This window comes from Musca autumnalis, unplaced genomic scaffold (genome assembly GCF_047663935.1).
Source record: "Musca autumnalis isolate F117 unplaced genomic scaffold, ASM4766393v1 scaffold_1, whole genome shotgun sequence".
Taxonomy (NCBI): domain Eukaryota; kingdom Metazoa; phylum Arthropoda; class Insecta; order Diptera; family Muscidae; genus Musca; species Musca autumnalis.
Genome location: NW_027411644.1, coordinates 161,330,512 through 161,345,310, shown reverse-complemented (window position 1 = coordinate 161,345,310; position 14,799 = coordinate 161,330,512). Strand labels below are relative to the sequence as shown.

The 14,799-nt window shown below is 35.4% G+C and overlaps 1 protein-coding gene across 1 annotated transcript in view; it reads left to right on the top strand.

The window, feature by feature from the left end:
* Positions 1-3,590: 3,590 nt before the first annotated feature.
* Positions 3,591-14,799, top strand: part of LOC141388653 (adenosylhomocysteinase-like 2) — a 34,401-nt gene continuing 23,192 nt past the window's right edge. Inside the window, exon 1 of the mRNA XM_073958749.1 lies at positions 3,591-3,795. The gene's annotated coding sequence lies outside the window, so the exon portion shown is untranslated. The remainder of the gene's footprint in view (positions 3,796-14,799) is intronic.

The following is a 14,799-nucleotide window of genomic DNA, read 5'->3' as shown; positions in this document are numbered from 1 at the left end:
TAACGCGATAGATCGGTCTGCGGTAAGCTAGGAGGCGTCAGTTCGGTCCCCGGGATTATGTGATACAAATTGGAAAAAGATTCAAACCTCCTCAAGTCAGACACATTCTGGCATATCAGGAAGGATATTCATGCTCTAGAGAGGGAAGTCCAACAATATAGGAGAGAACCCCTAGATCAACAGACACATCAAGCAGGTTTAAATAGTATTCACACGGATACAGTTGCTGAGGCCATAAGCAAATATAGTGTGAATAAAGTCCTCGAAGTAAATCCCCCATCTATCGCAGCTGAGGAGCGTCAGCTGCCACGACAAAATAAAGTAGTTTGGCTCAACTCGCATCGAAGCAGCCACTTTCCTGGAACTGGAGATAGACCCATATCCAGATTGAACAGAAGAACGAACATACAATCATAATAATAAACACTTTCACAACAACAACAAACGCGAACTAATATCGGTAGTACTAAAATTTACTGCTACCCCCATACATTCCATGTATGGGTAACTAGATTCAAGCTCGGGCGAGATAAGTCTGTACTGGACAGACTGATGTATTAGGAAGGAAAGTCTTACTCCTCCACTTCTTGTGCAGGCCTTCCGCAGAACGTTATAACCATGGCAACGTTGCAAGCTACAGGTGGCAGTGAGCTTTGTTTCCTGGAACGCGGCGATCATGATGTTCCGAACAGCTAAACAACAACTTGTGGTAGATACTGCGTTTGTTGTTGTTGGGGAGACTGCGGGGGCGTCTCGTATTCCGATGACGACGAAGACTCGGACGACGAAGCTTGAGACACACTGGGAGATGTTCTGACACAGCAAGCAGCAACATACCTATCGCAGTAATCCTGGGTGCGACTACATCCATTACATTACGAGATCTACATCCATTACATCTCACCATTGTTGACATGTAGTGGATGCGGATCTGGCAAACGAAATAGATCCATACTGGCCCGGTGTTCATCTCTATCCTAGCACGGGCCAAAAGATCTCGGAACAGGTATGCTGGGATAAATTGCCGCTCACATGTTAAAAAAAATACACGAACACAAACACATATTTGTTGAGGAGACGCCCCACAGTGGCCAAAAATGGTAAAAACTAAATACTTCGTTGAACAAATTTATTGATGGGGAGTGAGAGAAAACATATTAATTAAGAAGAATCTGAATTTTGGTACTGATACGTGAAGTAGTTTTTGCTATATGATGATTTAAATCCGACAATTTTAGTTAATACGTATTTTTGTGTGTTTTTTTTTATAAAATTAATAAATTATATTATGCGTTTATATTTAAAATCTAAAAGAAACGGTCGCAGCAAAAAAAAAAGTTCCTAAGTTCTCTTGGGATGTAATAAACTTGGCTACACTTTTGTTTGCATGTAAATGTTAATCATATGGTGTTTACGTTTACCCAAACATGTATTACTAAGTTTGTTAATTTTCTGAAGCAAATTTTAAATTGAGTGGAGTGGGGAAAAAATTGTATAAAAGTGTATATAGATATTTTTTGCTGTGTGAGTAGTAAAAAGTGAGTACTTCAAATATATGAAGGTCCCAGCTGCAGAGGTTTGCAGACGAATGTGTCATTTCTCTTTTTCAGCGACCACCTCACTGAGAGGATACCCCCTTTTTAACAAATCGTTTTGCGGTGTTGGCTATAGCGCGAAAACGAATGAACCGATCATCATATATTTTTGTGGGCTTATTAAGTACCTAATAATCTGGCTTTAAAACGAGAGAATTTTAAAAATATCAATTTTTCAAAAAATTGTGAACAGCGAAAATCAAAATTCAATTTTTTACAAAAAATTGACCTTTTTTAACCACTAATCAGTCAAGAAAATTGTTTAATGTAAATTTCTCATATATAAAGACAAGAGTTTGATATATTCAATATGCTCACAAACAATATGAAGACTAAACACCAAATTTCAGTCATATCGGGTGGATATTGACGCCACAACACTCAAAATACCGAAAATGAGGAGGCACGGTTCTATGTGGGCTATAGGAAGACGAGGACCTATACCGACATATTTCTGGTGGAAGGTTATAAGTACCCCAACGGATACTTAATACCAATTTTCAGCCATTTCGGTGTGATAATAAGGCTAAAACCTCCAAAATACCGAAAATCGGGAGGTACCGTCCTATGGGGGCTATATGAAGGCGTGGACCTATGCAGACAAATTTCAAGGTGAAGGTATAATGCCCCCTACGAAGACAAAATACCAAATTTCAGCAATTTCGGTGTAATAATGAGGGTAAAATCTTCAAAATACCGATAATTGGGAGGTACCGTTGTAGGGGGGCTATATCAAAACGTGGACCTAAGCCCACAATTCTCTGTTGGAATGTGTGATACCTCTGCCGAAGAATAACCACAAAATTTGAATACTTTCGGTTGGTCATTGCGTCTAAAACATTAAAAATACCGAAAATCGGGAGGTACGGTTCTATGGGGGCTATGTCAAAACGTGGACCTACCAACCCAATTTTTTGTCCTGAAGATTGTAAGTCAATAATAGATACATGTATCAAAATTGATGCACCTACGACAACTCCTTCTATTTTTGGCCACAGTTAATATGAACTCGCGACATTGGGCGCCCTAGGATGTTTACAGTCAGTGGCTTTGTGTTAGCATTAAACTAGTTCCGGCACTCTGTAATCGCTCGCATTTCGGCTTGGAGGATCGTGGGATATTCTTCTTTCCTGGTCTACGATATAAAGACCCAGACCCGTCTTCCCCCTAGTACAGCCCTATCTGTAAACCAGCAGCTGTCAGTTGGCATTTGTTCTGGGGTTCCATCGAACCACTTGTCTCTGTCTGGTATTAAGATGTATTTAGTATTTTTGTTAAAAATGAAAATTAATTTGGATCGTGCGGAACCATTATCCATTAGTCACGTTCTCACGGACGTGTCTAAATCTACTTACGCTGATTAAGATTGATTGTGGGTCTTAGTGCCAATTAAAATATATATAATTTTTGAATACGAATTCCAAATGCTGATATATTTTACAAACGAGACAAGGTAATATTTGTTATACATACATATGTATGTATGTATATTGGCTCTGTCATATAAAACTTGCAGTAGACTAATTACAACGATAAAACTTATCAAGGTGCATACTAAACACACATTCAATAAAAACAAACTACCATCCAGTTAGCCATAGCCACACTCTGTCTACATCCATCCATCTATCTATTCATCTATGAAAACGTTCGTAAACAAATTTTTGAAAACAGGGAAAAAATGAAAACAGAAAAAACTTCTAAACAAATTGGCAAGAATGAAGCGATAACAACGAGATAACGATCATAATTTTGAATTGTTGTGTTGTCGTTGTTGGTTGGCGTCGGCGTTGTTCTTCATTCAATATCTTGAAAACAAACACAATATGTACACAACAGAGATCTCTCGTCTATAACCAAGCAGCCAGTCAGCCAGCCAGAGCCCTCCAACAACAGATACCACAAATGAATTCTGTTCGAATCGTTCGTTTGCAGAGACGCTGTTGTTTTGTTGGTTGGCTGGTTGGTAAATGAATGAATGTTCCATTCGCTCGTGTTTACTTACTTAGTTACCTACATATGATCACTCTCCCATGGCCCACTAAATCAGTTGTGTTCTCACTCCAGACGTGAGTGGACGTATTTTCGTATTTTTCCAAAACGATTTGAAGAACGGGGGTCAATCGCGCTGTTTCTTCGTTTTGATTAAAAACATAAATACGCGATCGTATGCAACAAACACTTGTTTTTCAATAAAATTGTGAGTTTAAATTTTGTCGGTGAAACCGATAAATAAAATAATAAACCGATCAAGAGAAATGGAATAAAAGAAAATACAAATATACATTAATGAAAAGTGCTATCATCCAATCCTTAAAAGTGGGACAAATTATGTGATTAAATACAGATAACAATAAGCGTTATGACTTTTTAGGATTATTGAATATATAAAACACTTAATTTCAAATAAATAAACCATAATAGTATTTATTTAAAAAATTCCTTAAAGAATTTAAGTACTATGATATATGTATGTGCTTAGAACTGAACATCGAACCCCTATTATTTCAAATTCGAAGGAACCATTATTACTTAGGCGGGCGGGTTAAAAAGACAATCTACTTCGTATCACCCACACCGCTACGTGGGGAGGATCTTATAAGTTAGTTTTGCCCTAAAAGTTTGCGACACATCGACATAGTGCTTGACGGCCACAATGAATTTCTCCAAGAGCTGAATCGATCTGGGTATGTGTGTCCATTCATCCCTCTGTCTGTCAATTTCACCTTGTAATCGCGTTACATGTCTCAATTTTGTTTCGATCGCCAGGAAGTGTTGTGGAGATGTGGTCCTTTTCATTTTTCCTTGAGCAGCTCTTTAACTGAATTTAAGCGAAAATGTTTAACTATTTTGAGGGAGGCATCCGAAATTGTCGTCCGATATAGACCTTTTACACTTGATGTACGTTTGAGATAAATATAACGATGTGCAAATATTGGACAAATGTCATTCACCCCTTTCGATTGTCGTGGCCACCGACATAAATATCAAAACGTCGACCTGTACCGAGAAAATGAAGACGTGGACATACGCCGACAAATTTCTGGTGCAAAGTTGTAGACCCCAACGAAAACTAAATATCAGATTCCAACCATTTCTGCGGTATATTGAGGCCACAACCTTTAAAATAGGAAAATCGGGAGATAACATTGTATGAGGACTATACATCGCCAAATTTTTAATGGAACGTTTTATACCCCCAAGGTTGACTAAATCCCAAATTTCAGCCATTTCGGTGGATATTGAGGCCACAAACTTGAAAATACCGAAAATCGGGAGGTATCGTTCTATGGGCGCTATATAAAGACATGGATCTATACCGACAAATTTCGGGTGGAAAGTTTTATACCCCCACCGTTTAATGTGGGCTGTATTAAAATCTGGACCTGTACTAACAAGTTTCCGTGAGAAAAAGATCAGATAACAAATTTCAGCCATTTCTGTGGGATATTGAGACCACAACCTTGAAAATACCTAGAATCAGGAGGTACCGTTCTATGGTTCAAAATACCAAAAATCGGGGGGTACATATATGAGGCTATATGAAGACTTGGACATATGCCGACAAATTTCTGGTGCAAAGTTGTATACCCCGACGAAGACTATATACCAGATTTCAACCATTTCTGTGGTATATTGGGGCCACAACCTTTAAAATACCTAAAATCAGGAGGTACCCTCCTATGGGGGCTATACGAAAACGTGAGCCTATACCGACAAATTTTATGTGGAAAGTTTTGTACCCCCAAACGAAGACTAAATGCCAAATTTCAGCCATTTCGATGGGATATTGAGGCAACAACCTTACAATTACCGAAAATCGGGAGGTACCCTTTTTTGGGTTTATATAAAAGCGTGAACTAATTCTGACAAATTTCAGGTGGAAAGCTTAATACCACCAACGAAGGCTAAATGCCAAATTTCAGCCATTTCCGTTGGATATTGTAAAAAGTCGTTAAGTTCGGCCTGGCTGGACTTTTTATATTCTTAACACTCATAGGTCGAATTTCTAGTCGAATAATTAGTTTCATTTCCAGTCAACAAATTTAAGGTGCAAACATTTTTCGAATGCCTAAATTATCTAATCTAAATCATAGTTTTTGGTGAAAAAGTTTTTTTAACTGCAGGAAACTTCAAATGTTAAATTACGAATAGTTTCGTCAAGCATTGTAGCTAAAATCCTCAAAATATCAAAAAGTGAATCTATATATTCCATCTTCAAATTTGACCCGCCTATGGAAAAAAGACACTCGGGTGCAAAATTTTAGCATTCTATATCAATTATTGCGGACGCTAGAGTGATTACAACAGACGGACATGACTAGATCGTCTTAGAATTTTATCCTGATCAAAAATATATATAATTTTTACGGTTGCAAATAATCGATGTGTTACAAACAGAAACACAAACATAATATACCCTTCATACTATGGTGGAGGGTATAACAAGTTATGACCATATCGGTTTGAGCATTAATTTTGGGAGACAATGGGGTTGTATCTCTGACCCTAAGTACATATTTGGAGCCAAAATACCCCGCCACGCCCAATATTTTAAATATGTTACATCTTGAAAACTTATGATCACACCCATTCTTTTCAATATATTTTACTTCCAAAGCCACTGAACCTAATTTCATAAAATTTTGAGGAATGTCCCGCGGTGAAAATATCCTTAATATGTAAACGAGCCTTGTAATGACTGAGTGACTGACTGGCATATCATCGCCCAGACGAACCCGCTGAAACTAGAAAGTTGAAATTTTGACTGTGGGTTGCTGTTGGTGTGTAGGGGTGAGATATGGCTGGGTTTTTTTTTTGGAAATTCGTCCTAGTAGGGTACGAAAAGTACTAAAAGGTACAAAATATGGTATCCTTTGTATTCGGCAAATAGAAACAGCCAGAATTCTGACATTTGGTATGAGGGTCTTTGATGGAGAGTCAGAACGATGTATCAAAGGGTTATTGGAAATTCGACCTATGAGTGTACGAAAAATACTCAAAGTACCAATTGCAAACTTTGAACGAATATAACTATAATCTTGAAATTAGGTATGGGAATCAAGGTTGGGAAATGGTGTTGATATAAGGAAGTGGTTTTGGAAATTCGTACTTATATGTATGAAAAGTACTAAATGGTACTAAATTTGGTACAACTTGGATTTGGGTGAACGGATAAAGCTAGAAACCTGAAATTTTAATTAAGATTATTGATGGAGTGTAGTATTGAGACATGGAGGTAATCTTGAAAATTCGTACTTATGTGTACTAAAAGTACTAAATGGTACTAAATTTGTTACAATTTAGATTTGGGTGAACAGATAGAGCTAAAAACCTGAAATGTGGAATTGTGATTACTGTTGGAGTATAGTATTGAGATAGTTTTCGAAATTATGTGTACAAAAAGTCCTAAATGGTAGTAAATTTGGTACAATTTGGATTTGGGTGAACGGAGAGAGCTGGAATCCTTGAATTTGGAATTAATATTACTGTTGGAGTGTAGGATTGAGGTATAGAGGTATTTTTGGAAATTCGTACTTATGTATACGAAAAGGTACTAAATTTGGTACTATTTGGATTTCTTGAACGCATAGAGATTGAATCCTGACATTTGGAATTATGATTAATGGTGGAGTGTAGCATTGAGATAGTTCTGAAAATTCGTGCTTGTGTACTATATTTGGTACAATTTGGATTCGGAACGTAAACGGATAGAGCTGGATTCCGGAAATTTGGAATTAAGATTGAGGTATTTAGGAAATTCGTATTTTTGTGTATGAAAAATCATAATGATACTAACGGATAGAGGAGAAATCCTGAAATTTGGAATTCAGATTACTGTTGGAGTGTATGATTGAGGTAGTTTTGGAAAATTGTACTTATATGTACGAAAAGTACTAAATTTGGTAGAATTTTGTATTGGGTGAACGGAAAGAGTTGGAATCCTGAGATTTGGAATTAAATGTAGGGTTCAGATATGGAGGTAGTTTTGGAATCGTACCTTTGGAAATTGGGAATTACGATTATAGTTGGAGACTAGATGTGTGTGGTGAATGGATATCGCTGGAATCATGATATTTGGAACTAAAATTAGCAGAAATATGGATTTAGTTTTGGATACTTGTACTTATGTGTAGGAAAAGTACTATATGGTTATAACTTTGGTACAATAAACAGCTGGAATCCTGAAATTTGGAATAAAGATTACTTTGGAGTAAAGGATTGAGATATTGCGGTAATTTTGGAAAGTCGTACCTTTATGTACTATATTTTAGAGTTGGGAAAACGGATACAGCTGCAATCCTGAAATTTGAAACTAAGTGTAGGGTTGAGATATGGAGGTTATTTCCGAAATTTGTACGAAAAGTGTTAAATGGAACTAAATTTGGAACCGTTTGGTATTTGCTGAAATATGAAACTGGAATTTAAAATTCTAGTATTAGGATCACTGTTGGTACCATAAATATACGGAAAGTACTAAATGGTAGTCAATTTAATATTGGATGTTAGGGATAGAGCTGGAGTGTAGCATTGGTATATGGAGGTGGCTTAGGAAATATATGTGTACGTTTGGGTTATGACTTTTTTACAACCTTGTATCCCTTTTTTACAACCTCGTATCCATGGGTGCCACCGTAGTGCAATGGTATGCACACCCGCCTTGCACGCAGAAGGTCGTGGGTTCGATTCCCCGGCCAGGCAACATCAAAAATTCTCAACGGTGGCAAAATACCCCTCATTAATGTTGGCGACATTTCCTGAGTATTTCAGCCATGTAAAACTTCTCTATAAAGTGGTGTCGTAAAACACGCCGTTCGGACTCGGCGATAAACAGTAGGTCCCATATCATTGTGCTAATATGAATCGGGGTGCACTCATTGATATGAGAGAAGATTCCCTTGTCCCGTCTGGGATGTTTGTGGAACAATTATTATTATCCCTGTATGATATTTTGATGAGTTTTTACCTAAGATTGCATAAAATCTGAATTATAAAGTGATTCGATAAAAAGCAGCTTCCGTACAAAACGCTTTTTAAGTTTTATTTTTCAGAACTTTTGACAAACTTTTGAAGTCACTATACACAGATATTTCACTGAAAACAATGTATGGGGCACACGACATAACCAAAATGACATAACCGTTTGTTTCTCACTAATTTTATCATCGTTTTATAACATATATATCATTTAATATTATATATAACTTCATTTCATATATCATAAAAATTAAAAGCGGTTTGTGCGGGACCTTTTTTAAAATTTAAATGGAATAAAAGTTATTTTAGTCATTAATAGGCAAAACAGGAAATATTCATTCATGCAACAGGAAATAATTTTTTGAGACAATTTATTTTCATTTCATAGAATTTGTTCAACAAAAAAATTTTTCAAAGTGATTTGTTCGGAACCTTTTTTTAATAAAATGGAATGAATGTTATTTTAGGCATTAATAGGACAAAGTTCATTTATTCTCACTACAGAAAATAATTTTTGAGAAAAAATGTCAAAAAGTCATAACCCTAATAAACATAGTTCTTCCGCTAGCGAAAGATTTAGTGCAATGATTGTATTTTTAAATATCTCTGTAATTTTCTTCTGGATGTTGGTTATTTATTCGCACTTAAAAGCAAATAATAACAACAATAATTAATTACTTGCAACAATTTGTATAATTATTGTTTATTTAGATATTAATATAGTTCACATATAAATATATTTTTGTTTATTTTATACATTTTATAATGTTGCACTTGCATTAATAGTATTTTAAAATAAATAAAATAAAAACACACGGTATGCAAAACTCACGTTCCAGATTCCAAAATAAAGCAATGATATTTTTTTATTTTATGCATTTTAAAGATGGTCAAATCTTACTTTATGGAATTTTGAAATTGCAAACATTTCTAAAATTCTAAATAGTTAAATTTTTTCAAATTTCTAGCGAATACCATCAATGCAAATACATTTAACAAGTATTTTTTCCCATTGATTTTATTGTTTTGCATTTGAATGGAACAAAAAAGATTTGCATGTTGATCATAACTTAAAAACTAATAAAAAAAAACAAAACAACAACAAATAATTTACAACTGACAATAATCGTACGTACGTTCGGCCATGCAACAAAGACAGTTTATCTCAATATTGCTGTGAGCAATAAATTTAAATACTAGCAGTCACTGCTTCGAATCCATGAAATTCCGCATTATTGGTTGGCTCATACTGTCCATATATCCAGAGATTTGTCGTTGCGCTCTGTCGTCAATTCTCCTCATCTGCCATCAAACATTCATTTTGAATTAAAAGTGTTGTCAGATCTGCTGCTACAACAATTGATATATGTATTATTTCACTTATCACTTGGCAATTTATTACACAGGCCTACATCTTTTTTTTGTGAACACAAAAAACGAGGACAACCTTTGTTGGCATTAAATTAAAAAATAAATGTGCAAAGGAAAGTGTTAATTGGTTCAAGTATTTGTATTGATTTAAATGGTTAAACTTTTTTAACATTGCATTCCGATTATGTGTGATTTCTCTAATAAAAATGTTATCATGTTTAATTTACAAAAATAAGGTCAGAATAATTTATATTACAACATGAAATAAAGTTAAAGTAATAAATACCTTATACAAATTTAATGGCCTGTTTCACTAAGATGATTCGAATTCAAATTTGTTCCAATTACAACCAAACTCCTTTTGTTGTAGAAAAATTTTGTTTGATTGAAAACAAAAATGAATCAAATATTAAAAAAAAAAAACAGAAGTTTGGTAGTAGTTCAAACGAATTTGTTTTCAAATCGTCTCAGTGAAATATGAAAACATTCGAACATTTTCTCAAAAAGATCAAGATGGTAACAGACTCAATTAATTAATTTCTTGTTGGAGTATAGCTTAATGATCGAAGATTTTTTTCAAGTGTTGTTGGTAGCAGCTCATCAGACATATTGGCTGTGGAGTGGCTTCCCTGTCATCGAACTTTTCATTTCTCACATGTTTTTCATTTCGCAAATGGTTCTCATTTATGTTCTCCAAATCATTGTAATCTAGTGTATTTTTATATTCATGAATAATTTCCATATATCATATGGATTATATTTTTATTAGTACGGACATGTTGGAATATGCGATGTTTAAGTATTCTCTAAAATTTCACTAAAACAAAATTGTTTATGACTACGATTCTGTCTAATACGACAATTAAACAATTAGCGAAAAGTGTATGTTGTTTTTTTGACTTTATTTGAGATTATGTGAGCGTTTACTTTCATAAGAACCCAAAATAAGTAGAGGTTTAAACTAAATTGCCGTTTAAATATCCATTATTAACTGCTGAGGCAATTACTTATAATTTGATTATATTTTGTAAATAAAAATTGTGCACATAACGCTAGAATGATTGATGGACATTTGGCGCATTTAATATGGTTTCAAATGGTCTTAACATATTGTGTATAATTGACATGACTGTAACAGACATGTAGAACGTAAAATAAAATTAATAAATTACGGCTCTAGTTGGCGTGACCGAAAAAGTCCTACCCTACAGTAATTTCCAACATGATAGGTCACATTGGAATGGAATTTTTTATAGCTGTGTTCCTGTACTTACCTGAGGTTACCATTTTTACCATTTGTTACCATTTTTAACATGCAAAGCGTTCCTTAACCCCGAAAAGTGGCAAAACTGGAAGCAATTTTTAAGAGAGTGAGAGAGGAGAGGGAGCGGAAATGGCTTTCTCTTCTACCACAGGTTACCAGCAAAATTTCTGCAGGTAAAAAATGGCAGAACTGATTTTTAGACTTTTTTTGACGATTATTTCACAATGAAGAAGAAAATGGACGAAAAAACAAAAGAAAAAGTTTATAGCTGTGTTCCTGTACTTACCTGAGGTTACCATTTTTACCATTTGTTACCATTTTTAACATGCAAAGCGTTCCTTAACCCCGAAAAGTGGCAAAACTGGAAGCAATTTTTAAGAGAGTGAGAGAGGAGAGGGAGCGGAAATGGCTTTCCTTCTACCACAGGTTACCAGCAAAATTTCTGCAGGTAAAAAATGGCAGAACTGATTTTTAGACTTTTTTTTGACGATTATTTCACAATGAAGAAGAAAATGGACGAAAAAACAAAAGAAAAAGTCGAACGCTGACAAAACTAAATTAAAAACTGTGAAATAAAAGACGAAAATTGATTTTTTATGTTTCTTTTTGACATTGCTGCCAGATCTACCATTTTTCCGTTCCTTTACTTTTCTGGTAAAAATTTTCATGAGAGAGCAATTTTGAGCAATATTGACACTTTTCTCATTTACCACTCTTACCATTAAAAAAAGTAAAGGAACAAAGCTTATGTTTAACGTAGTAAGGCCAGGATTTATGGGTTACTAAACCACCTTTAGATTAAAAAAACAAGTAAGAACGGCGTTAAGTTCGGCCCGGCCGAACTTGTTATACTCTCCACCACGAGTTGTATTGCAGTAAAATGGAACAGTTAGTTTCCTTTCGTTCTCGAAGAAGATTAAATACCAAATTTCAGCAATTTCGGTAATACAATGTGACTAACCTTCAAAATAACGAAATTCAGGAAGTACCGTTCTATGGGGGCTATATCACAACGTCGATCTATTTCAGGCAAAAAGAAGACTAAATAGACGTGGACCTATACTGATAACTCTCTTCTGGAATATTTTAAAACCCATGGAAGACTAAATAAAAAATGTCAGTCATTTTGCGAGATATTGACGTCACAACCTTCAGAAATACGAAATCCTAGTAATTTTAAGACGTGCAAAGTGCCAACTCGGTTACTACCTTCGAGAGCTATCGTACCTTTTTAGCGAAATGTTTTGAACTTTTGTGGGGGAGGTACCCAAAGCAGTGGACCGATATGACTTCTCTTCGAACTTAAATTAAGTTTGGACAAAATATTACGATGTCCAAATTTTGACAGAATCCGTTCGACAGGTATCGTGTGCTTCAGCCACTACACCGGATCTCGTATGGCATTTTTCTCTGGAAGTATGAACTTACCCCCGAAAAAACTTGTACCGTCACACGGGGGCAGCAAATACAAGTGGTTGAAGAAAAATTCAAACCCATTCGAGAGCAGGTCTTAAAATGAACTTTTCCGACATTTTGTGTGGGAGGTACCCGAAAGAGTGGACCGATAGAGTCCATATGAACCTATATTAATCATTTTCTTCGTGGTGCTATTCTACCCATTGAGAATCGTACGGAATCGCATTACTTTTTAATCCCGCAATACCTCTTCTGCGGGGCTGTATTAAAACGTGTACACAATTTTCTTATATACCAAATATATTTACGAAATTTCAGCGCCATATCTCTACTTGTCTGGATGTTAGAGTGATTAGCACTCTGATTCGGTCCGATCTAACATGATCTGATGATAAACACTTGGTCTTATATATTGAGATGCTGCTTATTCCGACAGTTGAACCAATCCAATTTTGGAATTCAAATTGTTAGAATAATTTTAATGTCAATCATGGTGAATGCATATATCGGTCATATGAATGTTAACATTTATTTTGTCTTCGGTCGGAACATGGGCGTAGATACGGCTGATGTAGAAGAATTTTGCTTTTATCCGAATTATAGCTAGTCTTTCATCCCTCGGATTGAATCTTGAGACGAAATATTTCTGCCTCCCGTTAACTCCAACCTCACAGTCAAATTCATGTTTTGTTATATTGCAGCTGTAAATTATATCTCCGAAATACTCACTCGAATTCTACTCGAGAGTGAAACTCGCTCGAATTAAAACGAGAGTACTCCTGCGAGTTATAAGAAATTCAGAAAAATAGAGTATTTCAGGGGTGAGAACGTACTCTTAGTTTTTTGTGAACCATAAATAATTAAAATTTTATGCAATTTTTTATTTATATTTTTTAATAAATTGCATTGTGGACGATTTTAGACAACATTAATGTTTAAAAAATGTTGAAATAAGTAATGAAACATCAAGAAAAATTAAATATTAATTCTCCCTTAAATTTGCCTCTCTCTCGATTTTGCTCAGCTCTGGAGTATTTACTTCGTCACTCGCGAATCATTTTTTCGATTTGCTCAATTTTATTCGTGAGTGAAAAGTTCGGATGCAGAGAGTTGGCTCAACTTCCACCCCTCCGAACTTCGCCCCTCAACTTGACTCACATTCTTATTTTTAAACCAGCAGTACTCGCGAGTGCTCCCAGATATGTACCGTCAGCCGAAAGAATCTTCAATTTATTGTTGGTTGAAGATCGCATACGGTGTGTATCAGGGTTATGACTTTTTTACAACCTCGTATCCTTGTATGATATTTTGATGAGTTTTTACCTAAGATTGCATAAAATCTTAGTTACAGAGTGATTCGATGAAAAAGCTTCCACACAAAGAGCTTTTAAAGTTTTTATTTTTCAGAACTTCTGAAAATTTTTTGAAGTCACTGTAAGCTGATATTTAACTGAAAACAAGGTATAGGAGCACACGACATAACCAAAATGACATAACCGTTTGTTTCTCACTAATTACACTCTCCACCATAATATGGAGGGTATAATTAAATTTGTCATTCCGATTGTAACACATCGAAATACTCATCGGAGACCCTAAAAAGTGTATATATTCTAGATCAGGTTAAAATTCTAAGTCGATATAACCATGTCCGCTTGTCCGTCCGTCTGTTGAAATCAAGATACAGCTCGCAATTTTTAAGATAGAGCTATTTGGTATTGCAAATGGGCTATAACGTTCCACGTTTTGTATAGCCCCATAGAACGGTACCACCCGATTTTCGGTATTTTGAAGGTTGTGGCCTCAATATTCCAGCAAAATGGCTGAAATATGGTATTTGGTCTTCATAGGGGTACTAAAATTTCCATATGAAATTTGTCGGTATAAGTCCACGCCTTCGTATAGCCCCCATAGAACGGTACCTCCCGATTTTCGGTATTTTAAAGGTTTTCACACCGAAATAGCTAAAATTTGGTACTTAGTCTCCGTTGGGGATATACAACTTTTCCCCAGAAATTTGTCGGTATAGGTCCACGCTTTCATATAGCCCCCATAGAACGTACCTTCCGATATTCGGTATTTTGAAGGTTGTGGCCACAGCAACCTATCGGAATAGCTGAAATTTGGTATTTAGTCTTTGTTAGAGGTAAAAGCCTTTCTGACTGAAATTCGTTG